The sequence below is a fragment of the Phascolarctos cinereus genome, unplaced genomic scaffold, assembly GCF_003287225.1.
Source record: "Phascolarctos cinereus isolate Bilbo 61053 unplaced genomic scaffold, phaCin_HiC Scaffold_726;HRSCAF=1367, whole genome shotgun sequence".
In the NCBI taxonomy this organism is placed as follows: domain Eukaryota; kingdom Metazoa; phylum Chordata; class Mammalia; order Diprotodontia; family Phascolarctidae; genus Phascolarctos; species Phascolarctos cinereus.
In genome coordinates this window covers 214,842,549-214,855,427 of record NW_027556098.1, presented here as the reverse complement: position 1 = coordinate 214,855,427, position 12,879 = coordinate 214,842,549, and the positions used below count along the sequence as shown (strand labels likewise).

General features: G+C 34.7%; 1 protein-coding gene across 2 annotated transcripts in view; it reads right to left on the bottom strand.

The window, feature by feature from the left end:
* SP3 (Sp3 transcription factor) overlaps positions 1-12,879 on the bottom strand; it is a 45,241-nt gene that overhangs the window by 10,164 nt on the left and 22,198 nt on the right. The window lies entirely within an intron of this gene.

Genomic DNA, 12,879 nt, shown 5'->3' with positions numbered 1-12,879 from the left:
TTACTTCTGGGTCCACGATTAGGGTCAAGAGTTTACAAATGGAACACTGAAAGGAAAAAAAAGGGAGATGAGAGGACAGAAAAACGAAACCTTTCTGAAATGCAAGAGTTGGAAAACAGAGGGGAAAAAAGACAAAGGATAAAAGAGGAATGCATGCATGTAATTTTTAACATTCACAAACTACCCACTATCAATACTAGGTATTAATACTAGTTTTGTTGTTTTCAGATGGGTCACATAATGAGAAAAAAAGTTTGAAAATGGAAGGAATGTTCAATGTATGATCCTGACAGCAAAGAAAGGAGGTAGAAATGGAGAAGACATATAACTGCCGAAGTTCTTATCCTTAGATAAGCCTGATTGATTGCTCAGGAGAGGCTTTATGCAATCATGTCTGTAGGCAAAAGAAGTCCACAAGTCAGTAGTAATTCAAACCATGCCTTTACTATTAAAAAGATTAGTATGCCACTAAAATAAAAGTTCGGTATCTTCTTATTACTAACATATCAAGAAAGCTAATAGTATACTATAATTAACTGATTTATTAACTAAATCAGGCATTCATATTTAATTTAAATACTAGATAAATATGAATTAAGGTACTTTAGATAAAATGAGACATTCTCTGTTATCAATAGCATATCACTAGGATTTTATTGTTCTTGTCAAAGTCTAATTTTCCCTGCTTTCAAATTTTTTTTGAATGCTGATGAATTTGCTTCATTTGAGTCAAACTTTATTTTATTTATATTTTCCATTTAACAGGTTTCACCTGTCATGAAACAAACAGAATTAGACACAATATTTTAAAAATCTCTAATATTCTCATTTTGTAAGCAAATTATTTTTGTTCTAATTAGGACATCCTATCGAATATGTTTATAATACCAAAAGTTTGTCATTTTTAACTTAAGATGATAGCTCTAAATTTCCTATTAATATGGCTATTTCCTAATAGCTTTGTCTCCATTAGTCTGGGAAGGAATTAAATCTTTCAGCAAAGATTGAAACTTCAATTCTTTACCAATTAATTTACTACCACAGAAATCTATAATAAAAATCAATTTAAGTAATTCCTCTTTCCACTCAAAATTCAGCTGCATTTGGGTCATTTCTATTCTATAACTTTCCTCATTATTTTTAAAGTTTTGTTTCTGAACTGTGCACTTTAAGTCTATTTACCCCATTTGCTGAGGAAGGGCCACGGTCTGTTTTTCAAGATAACTTTATTTTTTTCTTAACCTATAAAGAAGTTCATAATTTGCTACTGAAACCATACTTTTCCCTCCTGTCTATTCTGCTTCATTTGCTCTTAAGTTATTGTCTTTTTTTTTTTTGGGGGGGGGTTAGGCAATGGGGTTAAACCTGCTCAAGGTCACACAGCTAGTAAGTGCCAAGTGCCTGAGGCTGGATTTGAACTCAGGTCCTCCTGAATCCAGGGCCGGTGCTCTATCCACTGTGTCACCTAGCTGCCCCTGGTTATTCTGTCATTTAAGAGAGACATAGTAAAATAGTGTCTATATGAAAATAAATTATATGTGACCAAATCTTAAGAAATAATCCTAAAGATCAAAATAATGTTGCCCAAACTGTCAGCTGGCCATAACTTTTAAGTTATGTTCTAGTTTCAGGCTGGGTATGATGGCCTTATCAACCTACAGTTTCCAGTCTGCTTCCTAATTTCCAGTAACATTAATGTAACTGAAGTCTTCCCTATTTAACCTCCCACGTAACTCACATAGGTCCTTAATTTCAATCCTCCAATTGCAAAATGAACCAATTCATGGGGGAAATGGTTGAGAACCACTGGACTTTGCCAAAAACAGTGGCTGGTCTGTAAATTTACAGGCACATTACCTCTCTTCTTGATGTGACAACACTATCTTCAGAAGCCTGTGTCTTTCACTCAAAAGTTTTAAGGCACTAGATAAAAGTAAACAGACTATCTCAAGCAAGTAAAAAAGTAGATTTCTCCCAAACTAAAACAACACAATAAACTCGGAGTTCCTGGTTGCTCTTATCCAACAGTAATATCTTGCCAGCTAGAAAACAAGGGTAAGGAAGAACTCTGGCAAAACAGAATTCTTTCACAATCAAGGATCTCTTGTCCACTCAAATTTATCCATACTATGCCCCACCCTCTGCCCCAATTGTCATATTATTTTTAACCCTCCCACATGAAGGCAAGAAAAATACTTTGAAAAGGGAAAACTTATACGAATATGTTCTGATTTATTTATTGACAAAATGTTTCATCTTATTACTACATATCTCATAAGAAAACAAAAAATCTAAACAGGTACATGATCAATCATTTATATATTATTTCATTTTTAAGTCTTGTACTTTCTACCACACAATACATCTGTACATCTGTCATGCTCATTTGTGAAATGGGGATAATGACATGATCTACTTCATGAGGTCAATATGAAGAAAGAGCTTGGTAAAATTTAAATGTAAGCTATAACACAGTTGAAGCGGTAAGTATAGAAATACTCATTCATACAGAATGCTAACTTGACTTCCACTACACCTCGGTAAGGTTAGGGGATTTCATTTATTGTGTCAGGACAGTTAGATTTAGTGTTCTTTCATTCAGTTTTGAGCCAGCGTACAAGAGCAAGACCTGCCAAAATCACAACTTATTTATTCTCTCCACATTTATGCACGTGCATGCACACACACACAATTCATTACTACTTAGTAATTAACTAGATTTTCTCTGAAACTTATTGGCTGATTTTAAGTCTTGAATTGTATAAAAAGTATACAATTGGCAGGAATACCAAAGAATCAGTTACGCCATTCTTTTGTACGTGCAGAACAACTTATTAAACAACTCAAAAAAGACCACTATTCTTGCTCTCATTAAAAATCTCCAGGGGTGGGGGTGGTAGGGATCCATTTTCTCTTAATAGATTCATAGCATCTAGTATGAGAAGATACTTCAGAACAGAAATAAGACCAGAAAATATCAGAAACAAAGAAGACATCTTTAAAAGTTTTAGGCTCAACTTACTACATATTTGAAAAGAAAAAGTTTATAATATTCAGTTTCATGTGTGATCTTTTCTTTATTCTATTATGCATATTGAAATGTTTGCTTTATTTTGTGTTTTAGTTCAAGTGTATTCAGTGTATTAAGTTCAGAATAAAAAAGAAATGTGAGCTCCTAAGAGCAGAAACTGTCTTGCTCTTGCTCTTCTATTTGTATACCTAGCTCTTAGTCCAGTTACATAGGGTATATTCCTAATCAGTGAGTTTCCATTAAAAAAAAAATACTCCAAAAAGTCATCTAGTACAATCCCTATTCAAATCACAAATCCCATCTTAAAGATAATTCCCTTCTTCCTTAATTTTCAAAAACCATCCCTTTTAATAACTCATTCTAGAATTTTACCAAAAATGAAAATCAAGCTTGCTCTTCATAGTCTAAAGTAACTATCTCCTCTATCCCACACTTCTGTTTACCACTGTTTCCACAAAGACCACTAACAATGTGATCAGCCATAACATTTGCAAGTTCTTCAAGCATGTTCTTCTGCTTCAGAAACTTCATAATATAGAAGTCTAACCTAAATACTTCTTCAAGTATTTTAACTCTATTCTTAGTCTGACCTATTCACATTGGAAAGAGTTACAGGTAAAAGACATCTCCATATTATTGTGATTAAGATCCCTGCTTTTACCTTTAGCTATATGACCCAATCATTTTAGATGAAATTCCCACATCCTTTCCATTCATCACGCTTAGGACCCCAAAGTCAACCTTTTAATTAGAATATATGAAAAGCTATTAAGCTATGAAACAAAATAATTTCCCATGGCATAAATATATATAAAAACACTGGTTTGATATTAAACCATAAGCAATTTTAAAAGAGACACTTTCAGAAAAACCCAGGAAAATTTTTATGAACTGATGCAGAGTGAAGTGAATGAAGCCAGGGGGAAAAAAAAAAAAAAATATATATATATAACAATATTGTAAGGGGAAAAAAAACCCTTTAAACTCTGAATACTGCAATGACCAACCACAAGTAAAAAGATCAACGAAGCATGTGTCTACATCCTGACAGACAATGAATTCAAGGGGCAGACTTACATTTATGAAAAATGCATGCATTAGTTTTGCTTGATAATGCTTATTTCTTACAAGGACTGTCTTTTTTAATTGGGGAGAGGAATTTTAGGGGTAAAGGATATTATAAAACAAGTATTTCCCCCTTTCCCCTCCAAAAAAGAGGAAAAAAAGAGGACCACTGAAACAGCATTTAAAATTCAAAGAAGAGAAGACAATGGACAAAGGCAGATTTGAAACTAACATGAAGACATTATATACTTTTTTTTAAAGAAGCTGTAGAGGGGTACAGCTAAGTGGCACAGTGGATAGAGCACTGGCCCTAAAGTTAGGAGGACCTGAGTTCAAACCCAGCCTCAGACCAAACACTTAACACTCACTGGCTGTGTGACCCTGGACAGGTCACTTAACCCCAATTGCCTAAAAATAAAAAAATAAAATAAAAAGCTGTAGAGATTCATGGTTTCGCATACAATCTTTTTCTGTTCTACTCTATATATGAAAATGTTGTTTTCATATCTGTTAAAATCGGAGTAACATTCAAAAAACCCATAACAGAGTAACATTAAAAAAAACCCACGAGTTCAAAGCTGGCCTCAGACACTTGACACATACTAGCTATGTGACCTTGGGCAAGTCACTTAACCCTGACTGCCTCACCAAAACAAAACAAAAAAAAAGAACAAAAAAAACAACCCAAAGCTTTAAGAGCTCTATCTCATTGTAAAATCTGGAGCTCAAAGAGACCTTAGAGATTATCTAATCCAATGTAAGGTTGCATAGGCAGTAATTAAGGCAATCCAGATAATAATGTAAGGTCATAAATAGCAACTACTGAAAGTTTTTTTATTTCACATCATTACCCCCCAAAAAAGGATGCAGCAATTAAAAGTTTTTAATAATCCTAATTCAGTAATATATTCTTAATCTTCATAACCTACACATAACGAATAAATAAATTTACTAAGTAGCATGGAATATTTTACAGAGTACAGCCTGGTGACTGATATCTCTCCAAGGACAAGCCAGGTTGCTGAATGAGAGGCTCATCATGACCAGGTTGGCCACAAAGGTAATGAATTTTTTTGACCATGGAATCCCAGGAAACAGAAAAAAATAGCTAACAATCCTATGTGGCCCCCAATTTCTTCAATGTCTGAGAAGAACATGCAAAATATTTTCCCCAACAAACTGACTCTACTAGAAGGAACAAACCTCATCCAATTTTATATTCTCAATATGAATAAAAGTAGTACAGATAAGAACTTTTAGCTAAATGGATAGATGGTTCAGAGGTTCTATTCTAAGAAGCAATTAAAGGAGGCAGTGGAATTGGGTTTATATGATGCCCAATGGCAAGAACAAAGCCCATGTCACGAGAGATGTGATTACGTTACTTCACAGTGCTCACAAAGAATATAAGATACCCACACAACGACAGTAATTGCAGTTTATACGCTAACACATGTTGAAGGGATTAAAGAAGTAAAGAAATTCTATTAAAATTATGACAAAATCCTCCATAATAAAAAAATATATATATACCTTGGGTGACTTTAAGAATGAGTACGAGGAATAACAACCCTATTGAAAAACAGCTGAAGATCAAGAGGTATGTCATTAGCTTATAATATACCTTGTTTAAAACTTTTTTAAAGGGTAATTTGACAAGGAGAGAAGCTAGAAATAAAAAATTAAACTGACTTGGTTCTGATACCAGGAAATATTGGTTATTGATATATCTATAGTACTCTCAGACTGACTAACTAGAACAAAATGCAAAGATGGTGATTACCTTAGGAAAGTTGAAAGGACTCAAAATGACAGCCACAATGAAAAGTCCCAAAACAGCTTCATCAGCAAAAGTATCATTCCAAGTAGTTTTAGAAAAACAGCATTTGTATCACCGAGGAACACATTAATTTGAAAACATTTTAGAGATTTACAATGTAAAGACTAGACACAGTATAACCTTACAAATATAACAGTTCAAAGCAGTGGTGAATAAGACAAGCTTACAAAAAACTTGGTGATGAGATGATGGTAACAGCTAGCATCTATGCAGTGCTTTAAGGTTTGCAAAGCGCTTTATAAATATTATCTCATTTTATTCTCACCTACTTTGCAGATGGGGAAAAAGGAGGAACACAGAGCCTAAGTGACTTGATCACACTCACACAGCAAGAAGGAATCTGAAGCTGAATCTGAAGTCAAGTATTCTTGAGCCCTTGCTCTCTAACCACAATGTTGCCCTCAATCTTTTCATGTGGTATCTCAACAAGCCAGATCATCCCAACAAAAATTTTAGATTGGAACTCAGAGGAAAAAAAAAAAGCTGCAAAATGGTACTGATCATCTGGCACCTATATAGCGAGTGTTAACTATGTGCCAGGCACTGTGGAACTTACTCTAATAAATAAACAATACATAGAAGACCCAGATAAGATAACTATAAAATACATACAGAGTAGATACCATACATTAGTGATAACACCACTTAGGTGATGCAAATGATCAAGCGGTGGGCCTGGAATCAGAAAGACTTGAGTTCAAAACCTGTCTCAGACACTACTAGCTGTGTGACCTTGGACAAGTCACTTAACCTGCGTGCTTCAGTTTCTTCATTTGTAAAATGGGGGTAATAACAGCATGCACTTCCCAAGGTAGTTGTCAGGATCAAATGAACTAGTTCTAACACACTTAGTACAGTGTTTGGTACATAGTAGGTATTACCTACCATCATTATTATTATTATTATTACCACCAGAACCACCACATGAGAATACCACACCTAAGTACTCAATGTACTTTGTGAGAAATTGAAGAAATAGGCAAAGAAAAAAATTTTTCACTTTTTACAAACTGTACAATGATGTATTTAGAAAACCCTAAAGAATCAACTAAAAATTAATCAAAACAGCTAACTTCAACAAAGTAAAAAGATATAAAATAAATCCAAATATATCATCAGTATTTCTGTATATTAGCAAAAAAGTTCAGCAGAAGAGGCAGAAAGAAATTTCACTTAAAATATCTGCCATGTCTACTTAAAAGTCTACCTACCAATATATACACAGGAGCTATATGAACACAACTATAAAACACTGTTTAAGTGTTTTATAACAATAATAGCTATTATTAGTGTAACAATAATAATGACAGCAGCTAACATTTATATAGAACTTTAAGGTTTGCAAAGCAAACTTTTAAAAATGTTATCTCATTTTATCCTCACAACAACCCTGGGAGGTCGGTGCTATTATTTTTCCCAGTCACCACCAGTTACACTGCTTTGGGACTTCTCTGGATCTCTTCATCTTGGCCTTCCTTCCCCAGAAAATTCATCATGCTCCAAGACTGAATCTACCTAGTCCTCACATCCCATCAGTAGTCTGCCCCTCTGACTGGAGGGCAGGGCCTCTATTGAAAGAAGGGGAGGCAGCACAGTTTTTCTCCCCATTTCCCACCAGTTACACTGCTTCTGGATTTCTCTGGAACTTTACACCATCTCCTCCCCACCCTGGCACTGGGTACCTTCCCTCCCACCTCTTTCAGCTTCCTTTTGTGTGGTGTTTTCCCCCTATTAGACTGTAAGATCCTTGAGGGCAGAGGCTGTTTTTTATATTTGTAACCCCAGAGTTTCGCACCTTGTCTGACAGAGCAAGTACTTAAATGTTTACTGACTGACTCATTTCTAAATTCTTTGTTAATTCAACTTCAGCTTCTAAAATAACAACTCAAGTGAAATTGAGTTTTCTAATGTTACCAATGATCTCCCAATTATTAAGGTCATTTGGTAAATGGCCCTTTTTCTTGTTGTTCAGACATCATAATAACTCAGCAACTTTTGACTGTTGACCATAACTTCCTCCTAGACTCTGATCCTTGGTTATCTCAGTAGCTTTCCCTTTCTTTTCCCTCAGCTACCACCATTGTTCAGGCCTTGATCACCTTTATCTAGGGTGCTGCAATAGCCTCCTATGTGATTTCTCAGCCTCTAATCTTGCTCTTTCCCCATTATCTATGGCTCACATAGCTTCCAAGTTGATATTCCTAAAGAACAAGGTGGCCCATGTTACTTCCCTGCTCAAGCAACTTTGGTCATTCCCTTTTGCCTTTAGATAAAAATATTCTAAGTCTGACTCACCTCAGGTTCACAGAATCCCCTAGCTTCCTTTAAAACACAGCTCAGGGGCCACCTCTAAGGAAGGCCTTTCCTGATGCCACAAAAATGTTAGTGCTCTTAGTCACCTGACTTTAAATTACTTTGTGTTTATTTTGTATATATTTTAGGTATGCAACATTTTTTAGTCTTTTCCCTGCCCCACCCCTCTCCATCTGCAATGTAAATGCTTCCTTAAGGAAAGGGGCTGTTTGGATTTTGTTTTCTGGTCTTTGTATCACCAGTGCCTTGGACACCATACCTGTCACATAGTAGGCACTCAATAAATGTTTATTGGATTGGATCAATCTTTTGCATCTGTTCCTTTCTCCCCACGCATCCCGGCATTATCTTAGTTCAGGGCCTTACCATTTCTCAAACAGATTACTACAGGGGCCTCTTAATTGCTAATGGTTTCTAGTCTCTCTCCTTTCCAATGTATCCAACACATGCGCCAGTCAGTCAATAAGAGTTGTATTAAACATCTACTTTATGCCAGACACTGTGCAAAGTACTGGGGATACAAAAAGAGGTGACAATCCCTGCCCTCAAGGAGCTACCACAATAATTTTCCTAGGGCATATAGGTCCTTACCATTTCTCTATCCTCTCCTCTCACATAAAGACTTAATAAACTGTAGACGAAAAGCAGAAAACTGGGGAAATTTTTTTTATAGCAAGTTTCTCTGATAATGGCCTTATTTCTCAAATATATAGAGAACTGAGTCAAATTTATAAGAATACAAGTCATTCTCCAATTGATAAATGGTCAAAAAACAGGCAGTTTTCAGATGAAGAAATCAAAGCTATATACAGTTACATGAAAAACTGCTCTAAATCACTATTGACTAAAGAAATACAAATTAAAACAACTCTGAGGTACCAGCTCACACATATCAGATTAGCTAATGTAACAGAAAAGGAAAACGACAAATGTTGGAGGGGATGTGGGAAAACTGGGACACTAATACACCACTGATAGAGTTTCAAACTGATCCAATTATTCTGGAGAGCAATTTGGAACCATGACCAAACAGCTATAAAACTGTACGTATCCTTTGACCCAGCAATACAACTATTAGGTCTGTAGCCCAAAGAGATTAAAAAAAAAAAAGAAAAAGGACCCATATGTGCAAAAATATTTATAGAAGGTCTTTTCTGGTGGCAAAGAACTGGGAATTGAGGAGATGCCCATTAATTGGGGAGTGGCTGAACAGGTCGTCATACATGACTGTAATGAAATACTATTGCGCTATAAGAAATGATGAGCAGGAGGCTTTCAAAAAAAGTGAAAAGACTTACACAAACTGATACAAAGTGAAGCAAGCAGAACCAGGAGAACACTGTACATAGTAACAGCAATATCCTACAACGATCAACTGAGAAAGACTTAGCTATTCTCAGCGAAACAATGATCTAAGACAGTTCCAAAAGACTTGTGATAAAATGCTATCCACCTCCAGAGAAAGAACTGATGGAGTCTGAATGCAAATTGAAGCATACTTGTGAAAATTGTATTTTTCTTGAGGGTTTTTTTTTTCGGTCTGTGTTTTCTTTCACAACATGACTAATATGGAAATAAGTTTTGCATGACTACACATATATAAACTGCTTGTTTTCTCAAAGAGAGGGGAGGGAAGGGAGGGAGAAAAATAATCTGGAACTCAAAAATTTTTTTAGTGATAAAGGCTGTTATACATGCAATTGGAAAAAATAAAATAGTTTAAAATTAAAAAAAAAAAGATTTTACAATGTGGCTCCATCATACCTTCCCAGGATTATTTCACATTACTCTCCTTTATACATTCTATATTCCAACCAAACCTTCAACTGCTGATCCCCAAACTCAGTATTTCATCTCCGTCTCTTTGCCTTCACTTGTCTAGCACACAATTCCTCCTTACCTCTACTTCTCAGCATCTTGATAGTCATTCAAGGCTCAAATCAAGTCCTACCCTAACCATCCTCTCACCCCTCCCAAGTTATTAGTGATTTCTTGCTCATTAAGTTACTTTGTATTTAATTTCTGTGTATAGAATGTATTTCATCTTTGTCCCACCTCCTCATGCCAATAGAATTTGGGATTCTTGAAAGCAGAAACTATTTCCACCCTTGTACCCCACAGAATCTAATAGAAGTCCCTGCATAGAGTAATAAATGTTAAATGGAATTGAGCTAACCAAGTAACACAGGACAAAATGGCATAGTATAGTGGTTCCCAATGTTCTTTGTGAACCTTTTTTAATAACAACAATGTATTGTAAATGCCCAGACTGAGTATACTACTTTATAACAAATAATCTTTTAAATTTATTCATTAAAAGCTTACAGTAGCTATAATAGTTTTTGCCCCCAAAAGCTCCAAATTAAAACTTACATTCCATAATTATAATTACAAAATACAAAATTTTATTCTACCTATAACTATGAAACTAATATTAAACTATTTAAAATATATAACATTTTGTAAAAAAATAAAAGTAATCCAGGAAGATCTCATAAGCATACTACCTGGAAAACTCTATATTAAATTTACACATTTTGTTGAATATAACATTTTTAATTTAACAAGTCACAACTTGGAAGATGTTTTAACATAATAATCATATATAAACCTAATTTCAATATTAGTTTTTATTTGAACAAAGCTTTATAATATTTGACTGAATACCAGACAAATACAGTCTTAAAATCTAGTTCCATATTGTTTACTTCTATATTTTGATTTAAAACAAGAAAAAAGTGAAAATGTTCACTCATACAAAAATGTGATGGATGATGGAAGGGGAATTTTACAAGCTCTCTACTGAGAGATGGAAGCTTTTTTTTTTATTTTGAACTACCTAACTAGCTCGTTATAATATAAAAGATCCTTTTCTACTGGTTAATGACAAATGCCTCATTAAGAGATCACTGCTGAATCATTTTTCAATCATGTCTAACTCTACGTGAGCCCATTGGGGGTTTTATTGGCAAAGCTATCAGGAGTAGTTTACCATTTCCTTCTCCCGCTCATTTTACAGATGAAGAAACTAAGCATCAGGGTCACACAGTAAGTGTGTGTATCTAAGGCCAGATCTGAACTCAGGAAGATTAAGTCTTCCTGAGCCCAGGCCCAGCACTCTATCCACTTAGCCACCTAGATAACTGCCTTGTATTAACAGATACAAATATTTATAATTCAATTGCATACATTCCTTCTCTTTTTTTAAGATCAATGTTCATATATAAATTCACCATTGTAAGAAAAGAATTTCTTCAAATGTGATTTTCTTCTCTACTACCACAGGCACACAGACTACTAACCTTTCACAGAAACGGTACTGAATGACTGATCAGTGTTGCCAAACAGCTCGTTAGAAAATCCAACACATAAGAGCGTAGCAACATAAGCAAAGGATAGGTTTAAAATCAGGAAACAGTTTTAACACTACAGTAAGAGGCAATGTAAATGAAGAACATTTGTGATGATCTATGATGATTTTAAGATTGTTTATAATACACATGCCCAACCATCACGATTTTCAAACAGCCTGACTTTTATGTAGCAAAATGTAAAATTCACTCATACCTAGATCATGTGATTCACAGCCAATGAGATAAAGAATAACAAAGGAATACTAGGGAGCTACTCTAATGCCATCAATGTACAGAATGCAGAGAGAGTATGCACATTTATCTAACAACCCACTGGCAATCAGTGTGCTCTCAAATGTCAAACACATGTAGTGGTTTGGAAACAACTTGGTAACAGATTGAGAAAGTACAAGAATATGCTGTACTTAGAAGCAGTCAATGTTTGCCGTAACTGCTGCACAAACATGATCATGAGTTTTGAATCACCACAAAAAAAAAATTATAACATTTAAAACATGTACATGATGCTTTTTTCAGAAAGGAAAAATATATTTGTAACATTATTAGACAATTATTTACTACTTAAGGTACAATTAAAGAATTTGTGGCACAGACCCCTTGGAACGTTGTTAAAACACTAAATGGAAATCAGTGGTATAATGGATAGATATGAAAGAATCACTGCTGTAGGAACATAAGGACATTTCAAAGAGAATAAAGTTGCAAAAGAATAATAAAGGTTACAGAGATAGTACTTTTACAAAAAAAAAGGAAACAGTTTTAGCAATTATTAACCATATTGCCTTTTTATTATTTCTTTAAAATCTTTATGAGAATATTCTTCTTTTCATGAACTGAGGTTACAAAATAAAAGGAAAACCGGGCAGCTTCTGTAGTTTTCTAGAAGACCAAAACTTTGTGGTAATTCGCTTGATTGAGCAGAGATCCCATTGTATTTGTTGATTTTAAAAAGCTATTTGATTTAACAAAGTAAGACATTATAGAAGCTTGGTTAACTTGTATACAAACACTAAGTTATAAAAGAAGCAGCTTCTAGCAAGGAAGGCTAACGGTTTTATCTAAACCCAGCTGCCCTGCATCATTTCAAAAGAGTTAAGAAATACAACAAATGAACCAAAAAAGAAGGGGGGGTGGGGGAGAGGAAAAAAAACTTTACAAAATCCTAACTAAAAGACAGCAGAAAGAACTCAGACGTAAGGAAACAAAAAACAAGTTCCAATTAAAGAGAAAGGACTATAAGCTCCTCCATCCAGTTG